The sequence below is a fragment of the Salmo salar genome, chromosome 12 (genome assembly GCF_965601325.2).
Source record: "Salmo salar chromosome 12, fSalSal1, whole genome shotgun sequence".
Taxonomy (NCBI): domain Eukaryota; kingdom Metazoa; phylum Chordata; class Actinopteri; order Salmoniformes; family Salmonidae; genus Salmo; species Salmo salar.
The window spans coordinates 27,317,502-27,336,903 of NC_138302.1; the positions used below are offsets into that span (position 1 = coordinate 27,317,502).

General features: G+C 49.3%; 1 protein-coding gene across 9 annotated transcripts in view; it reads left to right on the forward strand.

Annotated features, from left to right (window-relative positions):
- Positions 1-19,402, forward strand: part of LOC106588706 (regulating synaptic membrane exocytosis protein 1) — a 203,930-nt gene that overhangs the window by 82,534 nt on the left and 101,994 nt on the right. The window lies entirely within an intron of this gene.

Genomic DNA, 19,402 nt, shown 5'->3' on the forward strand with positions numbered 1-19,402 from the left:
TACACACACACCAACCTCCAATCTCCTGATAGAGACAGGTACACACACACCAACCTCCACTCTCCTGATAGAGACAGGTACACACACTAACCTCCACTCTCCTGATAGAGACAGGTACACACATCCATCTCCACTCTCCTGATAGAGACAGGTACACACACACCAACCTCCACTCTCCTGATAGAGACAGGTACATACACACCAACCTCCACTCTCCTGATAGAGACAGGTACACACACCAACCTCCACTCTCCTGATAAAGACAGGTGCACACACACCAACCTCCACTCTCCTGATAAAGACAGGTGCACACACACCAACCTCCACTCTCCTGATAGAGACAGGTACATACACACCAACCTCCACTCTCCTGATAAAGACAGGTACATACACACCAACCTCCACTCTCCTGATAAAGACAGGTACACACACCAACCTCCACTGTCCTGATAAAGACAGGTACACACACACCAACCTCCACTCTCCTGTTAGAGACAGGTAGACACACCAACCTCCACTCTCCTGATAAAGACAGGTACACACACCAACCTCCACTCTCCTGATAGAGACAGGTACACACACCAACCTCCACTCTCCTGATAGAGACAGGTACACACACACCAACCTCCACTCTCCTGATAAAGACAGATACACACACCAACCTCCACTCTCCTGATAAAGACAGGTAGACACACACACACCAACCTCCACTCTCCTGATAAAGACAGTTAGACACACACACACCAACTTCCACTCTCCTGATAAAGACAGGTGCACACACACCAACCTCCACTCTCCTGATAGAGACAGGTGCACACACACCAACCTCCACTCTCCTGATAGAGACAGGTACACACACACACCAACCTCCACTCTCCTGATAAAGACAGGTACATACACACCAACCTCCACTCTCCTGATAAAGACAGGTACATACACACCAACCTCCACTCTCCTGATAAAGACAGGTACACACACACCAACCTCCACTCTCCTGATAAAGACAGGTACACACACCAACCTCCACTCTCCTGATAGAGACGGGTACACACACACCAACCTCCACTCTCCTGATAGAGACAGGTACACACACACCAACCTCCACTCTCCTGATAAAGACAGGCACAAACACACCAACCTCCACTCTCCTGATAAAGACAGATACACACACCAACCTCCACTCTCCTGATAAAGACAGGTACACACACACACCAACCTCCACTCTCCTGATAAAGACAGGTACACACACACACCAACCTCCACTCTCCTGATAAAGACAGGTAGACACACACACACCAACCTCCACTCTCCTGATAAAGACAGGTAGACACACACACACCAACTTCCACTCTCCTGATAAAGACAGGTGCACACACACCAACCTCCACTCTCCTGATAGAGACAGGTGCACACACACCAACCTCCACTCTCCTGATAGAGACAGGTACACACACCAACCTCCACTCTCCTGATAAAGACAGGTACACACACACACCAACCTCCACTCTCATGATATAGACAGGTACACACACCAACCTCCACTCTCCTGATAGAGACGGGTACACACACACCAACCTCCACTCTCCTGATAGAGACAGGTACACACACACCAACCTCCACTCTCCTGATAAAGACAGGCACAAACACACCAACCTCCACTCTCCTGATAAAGACAGATACACACACCAACCTCCACTCTCCTGATAAAGACAGGTACACACACACACCAACCTCCACTCTCCTGATAAAGACAGGTAGACACACACACACCAACCTCCACTCTCCTGATAAAGACAGGTAGACACACACACACCAACTTCCACTCTCCTGATAAAGACAGGTGCACACACACCAACCTCCACTCTCCTGATAGAGACAGGTGCACACACACCAAGCTCCACTCTCCTGATAGAGACAGGTACACATACCAACCTCCACTCTCCTGATAAAGACAGGAACATACACACCAACCTCCACTCTCCTGATAGAGACAGGTACACACACACCAACCTCCACTCTCCTGATAGAGACAGGTACACACACCAACCTCCACTCTCCTGATAGAGACAGGTACACACACCAACCTCCACTCTCCTGATAAAGACAGGTGCACACACACCAACCTCCACTCTCCTGATAAAGACAGGTAGACACACACCAACCTCCACTCTCCTGATAAAGACAGGTACATACACACCAACCTCCACTCTCCTGATAGAGACAGGTACACACACACCAACCTCCACTCTCCTGATAGAGACAGGTACATACACACCAACCTCCACTCTCCTGATAGAGACAGGTACACACACACACCAACCTCCACTCTCCTGATAAAGACAGGTACATACACACCAACCTCCACTCTCCTGATAAAGACAGGTACATACACACCAACCTCCACTCTCCTGATAAAGACAGGTACACACACACCAACCTCCACTCTCCTGATAGAGACAGGTACACACACCAACCTCCACTGTCCTGATAGAGACGGGTACACACACACCAACCTCCACTCTCCTGATAGAGACAGGTACACACACACCAACCTCCACTCTCCTGATAAAGACAGGCACAAACACACCAACCTCCACTCTCCTGATAAAGACAGATACACACACCAACCTCCACTCTCCTGATGAAGACAGGTACACACACACACCAACCTCCACTCTCCTGATAAAGACAGGTACACACACACACACCAACCTCCACTCTCCTGATAAAGACAGGTAGACACACACACACCAACCTCCACTCTCCTGATAAAGACAGGTAGACACACACACACCAACCTCCACTCTCCTGATAAAGACAGGTAGACACACACACACCAACTTCCACTCTCCTGATAAAGACAGGTGCACACACACCAACCTCCACTCTCCTGATAGAGACAGGTGCACACACACCAACCTCCACTCTCCTGATAGAGACAGGTACACACACCAACCTCCACTCTCCTGATAAAGACAGGAACATACACACCAACCTCCACTCTCCTGATAGAGACAGGTACACACACACCAACCTCCACTCTCCTGATAGAGACAGGTACACACACACCAACCTCCACTCTCCTGATAGAGACAGGTACACACACCAACCTCCACTCTCCTGATAGAGACAGGTACACACACCAACTTCCACTCTCCTGATAAAGACATGTTCACACACACCAACCTCCACTCTCCTGATAGAGACAGGTACACACACACCAACCTCCACTCTCCTGATAGAGACAGGTACATACACACCAACCTCCACTCTCCTGATAGAGACAGGTACACACACCAACCCCCACTCTCCTGATAAAGACAGGTGCACACACACCAACCTCCACTCTCCTGATAAAGACAGGTGCACACACACCAACCTCCACTCTCCTGATAGAGACAGGTACATACACACCAACCTCCACTCTCCTGATAAAGACAGGTACACACACCAACCTCCACTGTCCTGATAAAGACAGGTACACACACACCAACCTCCACTCTCCTGTTAGAGACAGGTACACACACCAACCTCCACTCTCCTGATAAAGACAGGTACACACACCAACCTCCACTCTCCTGATAGAGACAGGTACACACACCAACCTCCACTATCCTGATAGAGACAGGTACACACACACCAACCTCCACTCTCCTGATAAAGACAGGTAGACACACACCAACCTCCACTCTCCTGATAAAGACAGGTACACACACACCAACCTCCAATCTCCTGATAGAGACAGGTACACACACACCAACCTCCACTCTCCTGATAAAGACAGGTACATACACACCAACCTCCACTCTCCTGATAGAGACAGGTACACACACACCAACCTCCAGTCTCCTGATAGAGACAGGTATATACACACCAACCTCCACTCTCCTGATAGAGACAGGTACACACACCAACCTCCACTCTCCTGATAAAGACAGGTAGACACACACCAACCTCCACTCTTCTGATAAAGACAGGTAGACACACACCAACCTCCACTCTCCTGATAAAGACAGGTACATACACACCAACCTCCACTCTCCTGATAGAGACAGTTACACACACCAACCTCCACTCTCCTGATAAAGACAGGTACATACACACCAACCTCCACTCTCCTGATAAAGACAGGTACACACACCAACCTCCACTGTCCTGATAAAGACAGGTACACACACCAACCTCCACTCTCCTGATAAAGACAGGTAGACACACACCAACCTCCACTCTCCTGATAAAGACAGGAAGACACACACCAACCTCCACTCTCCTGATAAAGACAGGTAGACACACACCAACCTCCACTCTCCTGATAAAGACAGGTACATACACACCAACCTCCACTCTCCTGATAGAGACAGGTACACACACACCAACCTCCAATCTCCTGATAGAGACAGGTACACACACACCAACCTCCACTCTCCTGATAGAGACAGGTACACACACTAACCTCCACTCTCCTGATAGAGACAGGTACACACATCCATCTCCACTCTCCTGATAGAGACACGTACACACACACCAACCTCCACTCTCCTGATAGAGACAGGTACATACACACCAACCTCCACTCTCCTGATAGAGACAGGTACACACACCAACCTCCACTCTCCTGATAAAGACAGGTGCACACACACCAACCTCCACTCTCCTGATAAAGACAGGTGCACACACACCAACCTCCACTCTCCTGATAGAGACAGGTACATACACACCAACCTCCACTCTCCTGATAAAGACAGGTACATACACACCAACCTCCACTCTCCTGATAAAGACAGGTACACACACCAACCTCCACTGTCCTGATAAAGACAGGTACACACACACCAACCTCCACTCTCCTGTTAGAGACAGGTAGACACACCAACCTCCACTCTCCTGATAAAGACAGGTACACACACCAACCTCCACTCTCCTGATAGAGACAGGTACACACACCAACCTCCACTCTCCTGATAGAGACAGGTACACACACACCAACCTCCACTCTCCTGATAAAGACAGATACACACACCAACCTCCACTCTCCTGATAAAGACAGGTAGACACACACACCAACCTCCACTCTCCTGATAAAGACAGTTAGACACACACACACCAACTTCCACTCTCCTGATAAAGACAGGTGCACACACACCAACCTCCACTCTCCTGATAGAGACAGGTGCACACACACCAACCTCCACTCTCCTGATAGAGACAGGTACACACACACACCAACCTCCAATCTCCTGATAAAGACAGGTACATACACACCAACCTCCACTCTCCTGATAAAGACAGGTACATACACACCAACCTCCACTCTCCTGATAAAGACAGGTACACACACACCAACCTCCACTCTCCTGATAAAGACAGGTACACACACCAACCTCCACTCTCCTGATAGAGACGGGTACACACACACCAACCTCCACTCTCCTGATAGAGACAGGTACACACACACCAACCTCCACTCTCCTGATAAAGACAGGCACAAACACACCAACCTCCACTCTCCTGATAAAGACAGATACACACACCAACCTCCACTCTCCTGATAAAGACAGGTACACACACACACCAACCTCCACTCTCCTGATAAAGACAGGTACACACACACACCAACCTCCACTCTCCTGATAAAGACAGGTAGACACACACACACCAACCTCCACTCTCCTGATAAAGACAGGTAGACACACACACACCAACTTCCACTCTCCTGATAAAGACAGGTGCACACACACCAACCTCCACTCTCCTGATAGAGACAGGTGCACACACACCAACCTCCACTCTCCTGATAGAGACAGGTACACACACCAACCTCCACTCTCCTGATAAAGACAGGAACATACACACCAACCTCCACTCTCCTGATAGAGACAGGTACACACACACCAACCTCCACTCTCCTGATAGAGACAGGTACACACACACCAACCTCCACTCTCCTGATAGAGACAGGTACACACACCAACCTCCACTCTCCTGATAGAGACAGGTACACACACCAACTTCCACTCTCCTGATAAAGACATGTTCACACACACCAACCTCCACTCTCCTGATAGAGACAGGTACACACACACCAACCTCCACTCTCCTGATAGAGACAGGTACATACACACCAACCTCCACTCTCCTGATAGAGACAGGTACACACACCAACCTCCACTCTCCTGATAAAGACAGGTGCACACACACCAACCTCCACTCTCCTGATAAAGACAGGTGCACACACACCAACCTCCACTCTCCTGATAGAGACAGGTACATACACACCAACCTCCACTCTCCTGATAAAGACAGGTACACACACCAATCTCCACTGTCCTGATAAAGACAGGTACACACACACCAACCTCCACTCTCCTGTTAGAGACAGGTACACACACCAACCTCCACTCTCCTGATAAAGACAGGTACACACACCAACCTCCACTCTCCTGATAGAGACAGGTACACACACCAACCTCCACTCTCCTGATAGAGACAGGTACACACACACCAACCTCCACTCTCCTGATAAAGACAGGTAGACACACACCAACCTCCACTCTCCTGATAAAGACAGGTAGACACACACCATTCTCCACTCTCCTGATAAAGACAGGTAGACACACACCAACCTCCACTCTCCTGATAAAGACAGGTACATACACACCAACCTCCACTCTCCTGATAGAGACAGGTACACACACACCAACCTCCAGTCTCCTGATAGAGACAGGTATATACACACCAACCTCCACTCTCCTGATAGAGACAGGTACACACACCAACCTCCACTCTCCTGATAAAGACAGGTAGACACACACCAACCTCCACTCTCCTGATAAAGACAGGTAGACACACACCAACCTCCACTCTCCTGATAAAGACAGGTACATACACACCAACCTCCACTCTCCTGATAGAGACAGGTGCACACACACCAACCTCCACTCTCCTGATAGAGACAGGTACACACACCAACCTCCACTCTCCTGATAAAGACAGGAACATACACACCAACCTCCACTCTCCTGATAGAGACAGGTACACACACACCAACCTCCACTCTCCTGATAGAGACAGGTACACACACACCAACCTCCACTCTCCTGATAGAGACAGGTACACACACCAACCTGCACTCTCCTGATAGAGACAGGTACACACACCAACTTCCACTCTCCTGATAAAGACATGTTCACACACACCAACCTCCACTCTCCTGATAGAGACAGGTACACACACACCAACCTCCACTCTCCTGATAGAGACAGGTACATACACACCAACCTCCACTCTCCTGATAGAGACAGGTACACACACCAACCTCCACTCTCCTGATAAAGACAGGTGCACACACACCAACCTCCACTCTCCTGATAAAGACAGGTGCACACACACCAACCTCCACTCTCCTGATAGAGACAGGTACATACACACCAACCTCCACTCTCCTGATAAAGACAGGTACACACACCAATCTCCACTGTCCTGATAAAGACAGGTACACACACACCAACCTCCACTCTCCTGTTAGAGACAGGTACACACACCAACCTCCACTCTCCTGATAAAGACAGGTACACACACCAACCTCCACTCTCCTGATAGAGACAGGTACACACACCAACCTCCACTCTCCTGATAGAGACAGGTACACACACACCAACCTCCACTCTCCTGATAAAGACAGGTAGACACACACCAACCTCCACTCTCCTGATAAAGACAGGTAGACACACACCATTCTCCACTCTCCTGATAAAGACAGGTAGACACACACCAACCTCCACTCTCCTGATAAAGACAGGTACATACACACCAACCTCCACTCTCCTGATAGAGACAGGTACACACACACCAACCTCCAGTCTCCTGATAGAGACAGGTATATACACACCAACCTCCACTCTCCTGATAGAGACAGGTACACACACCAACCTCCACTCTCCTGATAAAGACAGGTAGACACACACCAACCTCCACTCTCCTGATAAAGACAGGTAGACACACACCAACCTCCACTCTCCTGATAAAGACAGGTACATACACACCAACCTCCACTCTCCTGATAGAGACAGGTACACACACCAACCTCCACTCTCCTGATAAAGACAGGTACATACACACCAACCTCCACTCTCCTGATAAAGACAGGTACACACACCAACCTCCACTGTCCTGATAAAGACAGGTACACACACCAACCTCCACTCTCCTGATAAAGACAGGTAGACACACACCAACCTCCACTCTCCTGATAAAGACAGGTAGACACACACCAACCTCCACTCTCCTGATAAAGACAGGTAGACACACACCAACCTCCACTCTCCTGATAAAGACAGGTACATACACACCAACCTCCACTCTCCTGATAGAGACAGGTACACACACACCAACCTCCACTCTCCTGATAGAGACAGGTACACACACACCAACCTCCACTCTCCTGTTAGAGACAGGTACACACACTAACCTCCACTCTCCTGATAGAGACAGGTACACACATCCATCTCCACTCTCCTGATAGAGACAGGTACACACACACCAACCTCCACTCTCCTGATAGAGACAGGTACACACACCAACCTCCACTCTCCTGATAAAGACAGGTGCACACACACCAACCTCCACTCTCCTGATAAAGACAGGTGCACACACACCAACCTCCACTCTCCTGATAGAGACAGGTACATACACACCAACCTCCACTCTCCTGATAAAGACAGGTACATACACACCAACCTCCACTCTCCTGATAAAGACAGGTACACACACCAACCTCCACTGTCCTGATAAAGACAGGTACACACACACCAACCTCCACTCTCCTGTTAGAGACAGGTAGACACACCAACCTCCACTCTCCTGATAAAGACAGGTACACACACCAACCTCCACTCTCCTGATAGAGACAGGTACACACACCAACCTCCACTCTCCTGATAGAGACAGGTACACACACACCAACCTCCACTCTCCTGATAAAGACAGATACACACACCAACCTCCACTCTCCTGATAAAGACAGGTAGACACACACACACCAACCTCCACTCTCCTGATAAAGACAGTTAGACACACACACACCAACTTCCACTCTCCTGATAAAGACAGGTGCACACACACCAACCTCCACTCTCCTGATAGAGACAGGTGCACACACACCAACCTCCACTCTCCTGATAGAGACAGGTACACACACCAACCTCCACTCTCCTGATAAAGACAGATACACACACCAACCTCCACTCTCCTGATAAAGACAGGTACACACACACACCAACCTCCACTCTCCTGATAAAGACAGGTACACACACACACCAACCTCCACTCTCCTGATAAAGACAGGTAGACACACACACACCAACCTCCACTCTCCTGATAAAGACAGGTAGACACACACACACCAACTTCCACTCTCCTGATAAAGACAGGTGCACACAGACCAACCTCCACTCTCCTGATAGAGACAGGTGCACACACACCAACCTCCACTCTCCTGATAGAGACAGGTACACACACCAACCTCCACTCTCCTGATAAAGACAGGAACATACACACCAACCTCCACTCTCCTGATAGAGACAGGTACACACACACCAACCTCCACTCTCCTGATAGAGACAGGTACACACACACTAACCTCCACTCTCCTGATAGAGACAGGTACACACACCAACCTCCACTCTCCTGATAGAGACAGGTACACACACCAACCTCCACTCTCCTGATAGAGACAGGTACACACACCAACCTCCACTCTCCTGATAAAGACAGGTACACACACCAACCTCCACTCTCCTGATAGAGACAGGTACACACACCAACCTCCACTCTCCTGATAGAGACAGGTACACACACACCAACCTCCACTCTCCTGATAAAGACAAGTAGACACACACCAACCTCCACTCTCCTGATAAAGACAGGTACATACACACCAACCTCCACTCTCCTGATAAAGACAGGTACACACACCAACCTCCACTCTCCTGATAGAGACAGGTACACACACCAACCTCCACTCTCCTGATAGAGACAGGTACACACACACCAACCTCCACTCTCCTGATAAAGACAGGTAGACACACACCAACCTCCACTCTCCTGATAAAGACAGGTAGACACACACCATTCTCCACTCTCCTGATAAAGACAGGTAGACACACACCAACCTCCACTCTCCTGATAAAGACAGGTACATACACACCAACCTCCACTCTCCTGATAGAGACAGGTACACACACACCAACCTCCAGTCTCCTGATAGAGACAGGTATATACACACCAACCTCCACTCTCCTGATAGAGACAGGTACACACACCAACCTCCACTCTCCTGATAAAGACAGGTACACACACACCAACCTCCACTCTCCTGATAGAGACAGGTACACACACACTAACCTCCACTCTCCTGATAGAGACAGGTACACACACCAACCTCCACTCTCCTGATAGAGACAGGTACACACACCAACCTCCACTCTCCTGATAGAGACAGGTACACACACCAACCTCCACTCTCCTGATAAAGACAGGTACACACACCAACCTCCACTCTCCTGATAGAGACAGGTACACACACCAACCTCCACTCTCCTGATAGAGACAGGTACACACACACCAACCTCCACTCTCCTGATAAAGACAAGTAGACACACACCATCCTCCACTCTCCTGATAAAGACAGGTACATACACACCAACCTCCACTCTCCTGATAAAGACAGGTACACACACCAACCTCCACTCTCCTGATAGAGACAGGTACACACACCAACCTCCACTCTCCTGATAGAGACAGGTACACACACACCAACCTCCACTCTCCTGATAAAGACAGGTAGACACACACCAACCTCCACTCTCCTGATAAAGACAGGTAGACACACACCATTCTCCACTCTCCTGATAAAGACAGGTAGACACACACCAACCTCCACTCTCCTGATAAAGACAGGTACATACACACCAACCTCCACTCTCCTGATAGAGACAGGTACACACACACCAACCTCCAGTCTCCTGATAGAGACAGGTATATACACACCAACCTCCACTCTCCTGATAGAGACAGGTACACACACCAACCTCCACTCTCCTGATAAAGACAGGTAGACACACACCAACCTCCACTCTCCTGATAAAGACAGGTACACACACACCAACCTCCACTCTCCTGTTAGAGACAGGTAGACACACCAACCTCCACTCTCCTGATAAAGACAGGTACACACACCAACCTCCACTCTCCTGATAGAGACAGGTACACACACCAACCTCCACTCTCCTGATAGAGACAGGTACACACACACCAACCTCCACTCTCCTGATAAAGACAGATACACACACCAACCTCCACTCTCCTGATAAAGACAGGTAGACACACACACACCAACCTCCACTCTCCTGATAAAGACAGTTAGACACACACACACCAACTTCCACTCTCCTGATAAAGACAGGTGCACACACACCAACCTCCACTCTCCTGATAGAGACAGGTGCAGACACACCAACCTCCACTCTCCTGATAGAGACAGGTACACACACCAACCTCCACTCTCCTGATAAAGACAGATACACACACCAACCTCCACTCTCCTGATAAAGACAGGTACACACACACCAACCTCCACTCTCCTGATAAAGACAGGTACACACACACACCAACCTCCACTCTCCTGATAAAGACAGGTAGACACACACACACCAACTTCCACTCTCCTGATAAAGACAGGTGCACACACACCAACCTCCACTCTCCTGATAGAGACAGGTGCACACACACCAACCTCCACTCTCCTGATAGAGACAGGTACACACACCAACCTCCACTCTCCTGATAAAGACAGGAACATACACACCAACCTCCACTCTCCTGATAGAGACAGGTACACACACACCAACCTCCACTCTCCTGATAGAGACAGGTACACACACACCAACCTCCACTCTCCTGATAGAGACAGGTACACACACCAACCTCCACTCTCCTGATAGAGACAGGTACACACACCAACTTCCACTCTCCTGATAAAGACATGTTCACACACACCAACCTCCACTCTCCTGATAGAGACAGGTACACACACACCAACCTCCACTCTCCTGATAGAGACAGGTACATACACACCAACCTCCACTCTCCTGATAGAGACAGGTACACACACCAACCTCCACTCTCCTGATAAAGACAGGTGCACACACACCAACCTCCACTCTCCTGATAAAGACAGGTGCACACACACCAACCTCCACTCTCCTGATAGAGACAGGTACATACACACCAACCTCCACTCTCCTGATAAAGACAGGTACACACACCAATCTCCACTGTCCTGATAAAGACAGGTACACACACACCAACCTCCACTCTCCTGTTAGAGACAGGTACACACACCAACCTCCACTCTCCTGATAAAGACAGGTACACACACCAACCTCCACTCTCCTGATAGAGACAGGTACACACACCAACCTCCACTCTCCTGATAGAGACAGGTACACACACACCAACCTCCACTCTCCTGATAAAGACAGGTAGACACACACCAACCTCCACTCTCCTGATAAAGACAGGTAGACACACACCATTCTCCACTCTCCTGATAAAGACAGGTAGACACACACCAACCTCCACTCTCCTGATAAAGACAGGTACATACACACCAACCTCCACTCTCCTGATAGAGACAGGTACACACACACCAACCTCCAGTCTCCTGATAGAGACAGGTATATACACACCAACCTCCACTCTCCTGATAGAGACAGGTACACACACCAACCTCCACTCTCCTGATAAAGACAGGTAGACACACACCAACCTCCACTCTCCTGATAAAGACAGGTAGACACACACCAACCTCCACTCTCCTGATAAAGACAGGTACATACACACCAACCTCCACTCTCCTGATAGAGACAGGTGCACACACACCAACCTCCACTCTCCTGATAGAGACAGGTACACACACCAACCTCCACTCTCCTGATAAAGACAGGAACATACACACCAACCTCCACTCTCCTGATAGAGACAGGTACACACACACCAACCTCCACTCTCCTGATAGAGACAGGTACACACACACCAACCTCCACTCTCCTGATAGAGACAGGTACACACACCTTCCTGCACTCTCCTGATAGAGACAGGTACACACACCAACTTCCACTCTCCTGATAAAGACATGTTCACACACACCAACCTCCACTCTCCTGATAGAGACAGGTACACACACACCAACCTCCACTCTCCTGATAGAGACAGGTACATACACACCAACCTCCACTCTCCTGATAGAGACAGGTACACACACCAACCTCCACTCTCCTGATAAAGACAGGTGCACACACACCAACCTCCACTCTCCTGATAAAGACAGGTGCACACACACCAACCTCCACTCTCCTGATAGAGACAGGTACATACACACCAACCTCCACTCTCCTGATAAAGACAGGTACACACACCAATCTCCACTGTCCTGATAAAGACAGGTACACACACACCAACCTCCACTCTCCTGTTAGAGACAGGTACACACACCAACCTCCACTCTCCTGATAAAGACAGGTACACACACCAACCTCCACTCTCCTGATAGAGACAGGTACACACACCAACCTCCACTCTCCTGATAGAGACAGGTACACACACACCAACCTCCACTCTCCTGATAAAGACAGGTAGACACACACCAACCTCCACTCTCCTGATAAAGACAGGTAGACACACACCATTCTCCACTCTCCTGATAAAGACAGGTAGACACACACCAACCTCCACTCTCCTGATAAAGACAGGTACATACACACCAACCTCCACTCTCCTGATAGAGACAGGTACACACACACCAACCTCCAGTCTCCTGATAGAGACAGGTATATACACACCAACCTCCACTCTCCTGATAGAGACAGGTACACACACCAACCTCCACTCTCCTGATAAAGACAGGTAGACACACACCAACCTCCACTCTCCTGATAAAGACAGGTAGACACACACCAACCTCCACTCTCCTGATAAAGACAGGTACATACACACCAACCTCCACTCTCCTGATAGAGACAGGTACACACACCAACCTCCACTCTCCTGATAAAGACAGGTACATACACACCAACCTCCACTCTCCTGATAAAGACAGGTACACACACCAACCTCCACTGTCCTGATAAAGACAGGTACACACACCAACCTCCACTCTCCTGATAAAGACAGGTAGACACACACCAACCTCCACTCTCCTGATAAAGACAGGTAGACACACACCAACCTCCACTCTCCTGATAAAGACAGGTAGACACACACCAACCTCCACTCTCCTGATAAAGACAGGTACATACACACCAACCTCCACTCTCCTGATAGAGACAGGTACACACACACCAACCTCCACTCTCCTGATAGAGACAGGTACACACACACCAACCTCCACTCTCCTGTTAGAGACAGGTACACACACTAACCTCCACTCTCCTGATAGAGACAGGTACACACATCCATCTCCACTCTCCTGATAGAGACAGGTACACACACACCAACCTCCACTCTCCTGATAGAGACAGGTACATACACACCAACCTCCACTCTCCTGATAGAGACAGGTACACACACCAACCTCCACTCTCCTGATAAAGACAGGTGCACACACACCAACCTCCACTCTCCTGATAAAGACAGGTGCACACACACCAACCTCCACTCTCCTGATAGAGACAGGTACATACACACCAACCTCCACTCTCCTGATAAAGACAGGTACATACACACCAACCTCCACTCTCCTGATAAAGACAGGTACACACACCAACCTCCACTGTCCTGATAAAGACAGGTACACACACACCAACCTCCACTCTCCTGTTAGAGACAGGTAGACACACCAACCTCCACTCTCCTGATAAAGACAGGTACACACACCAACCTCCACTCTCCTGATAGAGACAGGTACACACACCAACCTCCACTCTCCTGATAGAGACAGGTACACACACACACCAACCTCCACTCTCCTGATAAAGACAGATACACACACCAACCTCCACTCTCCTGATAAAGACAGGTAGACACACACACACCAACCTCCACTCTCCTGATAAAGACAGTTAGACACACACACACCAACTTCCACTCTCCTGATAAAGACAGGTGCACACACACCAACCTCCACTCTCCTGATAGAGACAGGTGCACACACACCAACCTCCACTCTCCTGATAGAGACAGGTACACACACCAACCTCCACTCTCCTGATAAAGACAGATACACACACCAACCTCCACTCTCCTGATAAAGACAGGTACACACACACACCAACCTCCACTCTCCTGATAAAGACAGGTACACACACACACCAACCTCCACTCTCCTGATAAAGACAGGTAGACACACACACACCAACCTCCACTCTCCTGATAAAGACAGGTAGACACACACACACCAACTTCCACTCTCCTGATAAAGACAGGTGCACACAGACCAACCTCCACTCTCCTGATAGAGACAGGTGCACACACACCAACCTCCACTCTCCTGATAGAGACAGGTACACACACCAACCTCCACTCTCCTGATAAAGACAGGAACATACACACCAACCTCCACTCTCCTGATAGAGACAGGTACACACACACCAACCTCCACTCTCCTGATAGAGACAGGTACACACACACTAACCTCCACTCTCCTGATAGAGACAGGTACACACACCAACCTCCACTCTCCTGATAGAGACAGGTACACACACCAACCTCCACTCTCCTGATAGAGACAGGTACACACACCAACCTCCACTCTCCTGATAAAGACAGGTACACACACCAACCTCCACTCTCCTGATAGAGACAGGTACACACACCAACCTCCACTCTCCTGATAGAGACAGGTACACACACACCAACCTCCACTCTCCTGATAAAGACAAGTAGACACACACCAACCTCCACTCTCCTGATAAAGACAGGTACATACACACCAACCTCCACTCTCCTGATAAAGACAGGTACACACACCAACCTCCACTCTCCTGATAGAGACAGGTACACACACCAACCTCCACTCTCCTGATAGAGACAGGTACACACACACCAACCTCCACTCTCCTGATAAAGACAGGTAGACACACACCAACCTCCACTCTCCTGATAAAGACAGGTAGACACACACCATTCTCCACTCTCCTGATAAAGACAGGTAGACACACACCAACCTCCACTCTCCTGATAAAGACAGGTACATACACACCAACCTCCACTCTCCTGATAGAGACAGGTACACACACACCAACCTCCAGTCTCCTGATAGAGACAGGTATATACACACCAACCTCCACTCTCCTGATAGAGACAGGTACACACACCAACCTCCACTCTCCTGATAAAGACAGGTACACACACACCAACCTCCACTCTCCTGATAGAGACAGGTACACACACACTAACCTCCACTCTCCTGATAGAGACAGGTACACACACCAACCTCCACTCTCCTGATAGAGACAGGTACACACACCAACCTCCACTCTCCTGATAGAGACAGGTACACACACCAACCTCCACTCTCCTGATAAAGACAGGTACACACACCAACCTCCACTCTCCTGATAGAGACAGGTACACACACCAACCTCCACTCTCCTGATAGAGACAGGTACACACACACCAACCTCCACTCTCCTGATAAAGACAAGTAGACACACACCAACCTCCACTCTCCTGATAAAGACAGGTACATACACACCAACCTCCACTCTCCTGATAAAGACAGGTACACACACCAACCTCCACTCTCCTGATAGAGACAGGTACACACACCAACCTCCACTCTCCTGATAGAGACAGGTACACACACACCAACCTCCACTCTCCTGATAAAGACAGGTAGACACACACCAACCTCCACTCTCCTGATAAAGACAGGTAGACACACACCATTCTCCACTCTCCTGATAAAGACAGGTAGACACACACCAACCTCCACTCTCCTGATAAAGACAGGTACATACACACCAACCTCCACTCTCCTGATAGAGACAGGTACACACACACCAACCTCCAGTCTCCTGATAGAGACAGGTATATACACACCAACCTCCACTCTCCTGATAGAGACAGGTACACACACCAACCTCCACTCTCCTGATAAAGACAGGTAGACACACACCAACCTCCACTCTCCTGATAAAGACAGGTACACACACACCAACCTCCACTCTCCTGTTAGAGACAGGTAGACACACCAACCTCCACTCTCCTGATAAAGACAGGTACACACACCAACCTCCACTCTCCTGATAGAGACAGGTACACACACCAACCTCCACTCTCCTGATAGAGACAGGTACACACACACCAACCTCCACTCTCCTGATAAAGACAGATACACACACCAACCTCCACTCTCCTGATAAAGACAGGTAGACACACACACACCAACCTCCACTCTCCTGATAAAGACAGTTAGACACACACACACCAACTTCCACTCTCCTGATAAAGACAGGTGCACACACACCAACCTCCACTCTCCTGATAGAGACAGGTGCAGACACACCAACCTCCACTCTCCTGATAGAGACAGGTACACACACCAACCTCCACTCTCCTGATAAAGACAGATACACACACCAACCTCCACTCTCCTGATAAAGACAGGTACACACACACACCAACCTCCACTCTCCTGATAAAGACAGGTACACACACACACCAACCTCCACTCTCCTGATAAAGACAGGTAGACACACACACACCAACCTCCACTCTCCTGATAAAGACAGGTAGACACACACACACCAACTTCCACTCTCCTGATAAAGACAGGTGCACACACACCAACCTCCACTCTCCTGATAGAGACAGGTGCACACACACCAACCTCCACTCTCCTGATAGAGACAGGTACACACACCAACCTCCACTCTCCTGATAAAGACAGGAACATACACACCAACCTCCACTCTCCTGATAGAGACAGGTACACACACACCAACCTCCACTCTCCTGATAGAGACAGGTACACACACACTAACCTCCACTCTCCTGATAGAGACAGGTACACACACCAACCTCCACTCTCCTGATAGAGACAGGTACACACACCAACTTCCACTCTCCTGATAGTGACAGGTACACACACCAACCTCCACTCTCCTGATAAAGACAGGTACACACACCAACCTCCACTCTCCTGATAGAGACAGGTACACACACCAACCTCCACTCTCCTGATAAAGACAGATACACACACCAACCTCCACTCTCCTGATAAAGACAGGTACACACACACACCAACCTCCACTCTCCTGATAAAGACAGGTACACACACACACCAACCTCCACTCTCCTGATAAAGACAGGTAGACACACACACACCAACCTCCACTCTCCTGATAAAGACAGGTAGACACACACACACCAACTTCCACTCTCCTGATAAAGACAGGTGCACACACACCAACCTCCACTCTCCTGATAGAGACAGGTGCACACACACCAACCTCCACTCTCCTGATAGAGACAGGTACACACACCAACCTCCACTCTCCTGATAAAGACAGGAACATACACACCAACCTCCACTCTCCTGATAGAGACAGGTACACACACACCAACCTCCACTCTCCTGATAGAGACAGGTACACACACACTAACCTCCACTCTCCTGATAGAGACAGGTACACACACCAACCTCCACTCTACTGATAGAGACAGGTACACACACCAACTTCCACTCTCCTGATAGAGACAGGTACACACACCAACCTCCACTCTCCTGATAAAGACAGGTACACACACCAACCTCCACTCTCCTGATAGAGACAGGTACACACACCAACCTCCACTCTCCTGATAGAGACAGGTACACACACACCAACCTCCACTCTCCTGATAAAGACAAGTAGACACACACCAACCTCCACTCTCCTGATAAAGACAGGTACATACACACCAACCTCCACTCTCCTGATAAAGACAGGTACACACACCAACCTCCACTCTCCTGATAGAGACAGGTACACACACCAACCTCCACTCTCCTGATAGAGACAGGTACACACACACCAACCTCCACTCTCCTGATAAAGACAGGTAGACACACACCAACCTCCACTCTCCTGATAAAGACAGGTAGACACACACCATTCTCCACTCTCCTGATAAAGACAGGTAGACACACACCAACCTCCACTCTCCTGATAAAGACAGGTACATACACACCAACCTCCACTCTCCTGATAGAGACAGGTACACACACACCAACCTCCAGTCTCCTGATAGAGACAGGTATATACACACCAACCTCCACTCTCCTGATAGAGACAGGTACACACACCAACCTCCACTCTCCTGATAAAGACAGGTAGACACACACCAACCTCCACTCTCCTGA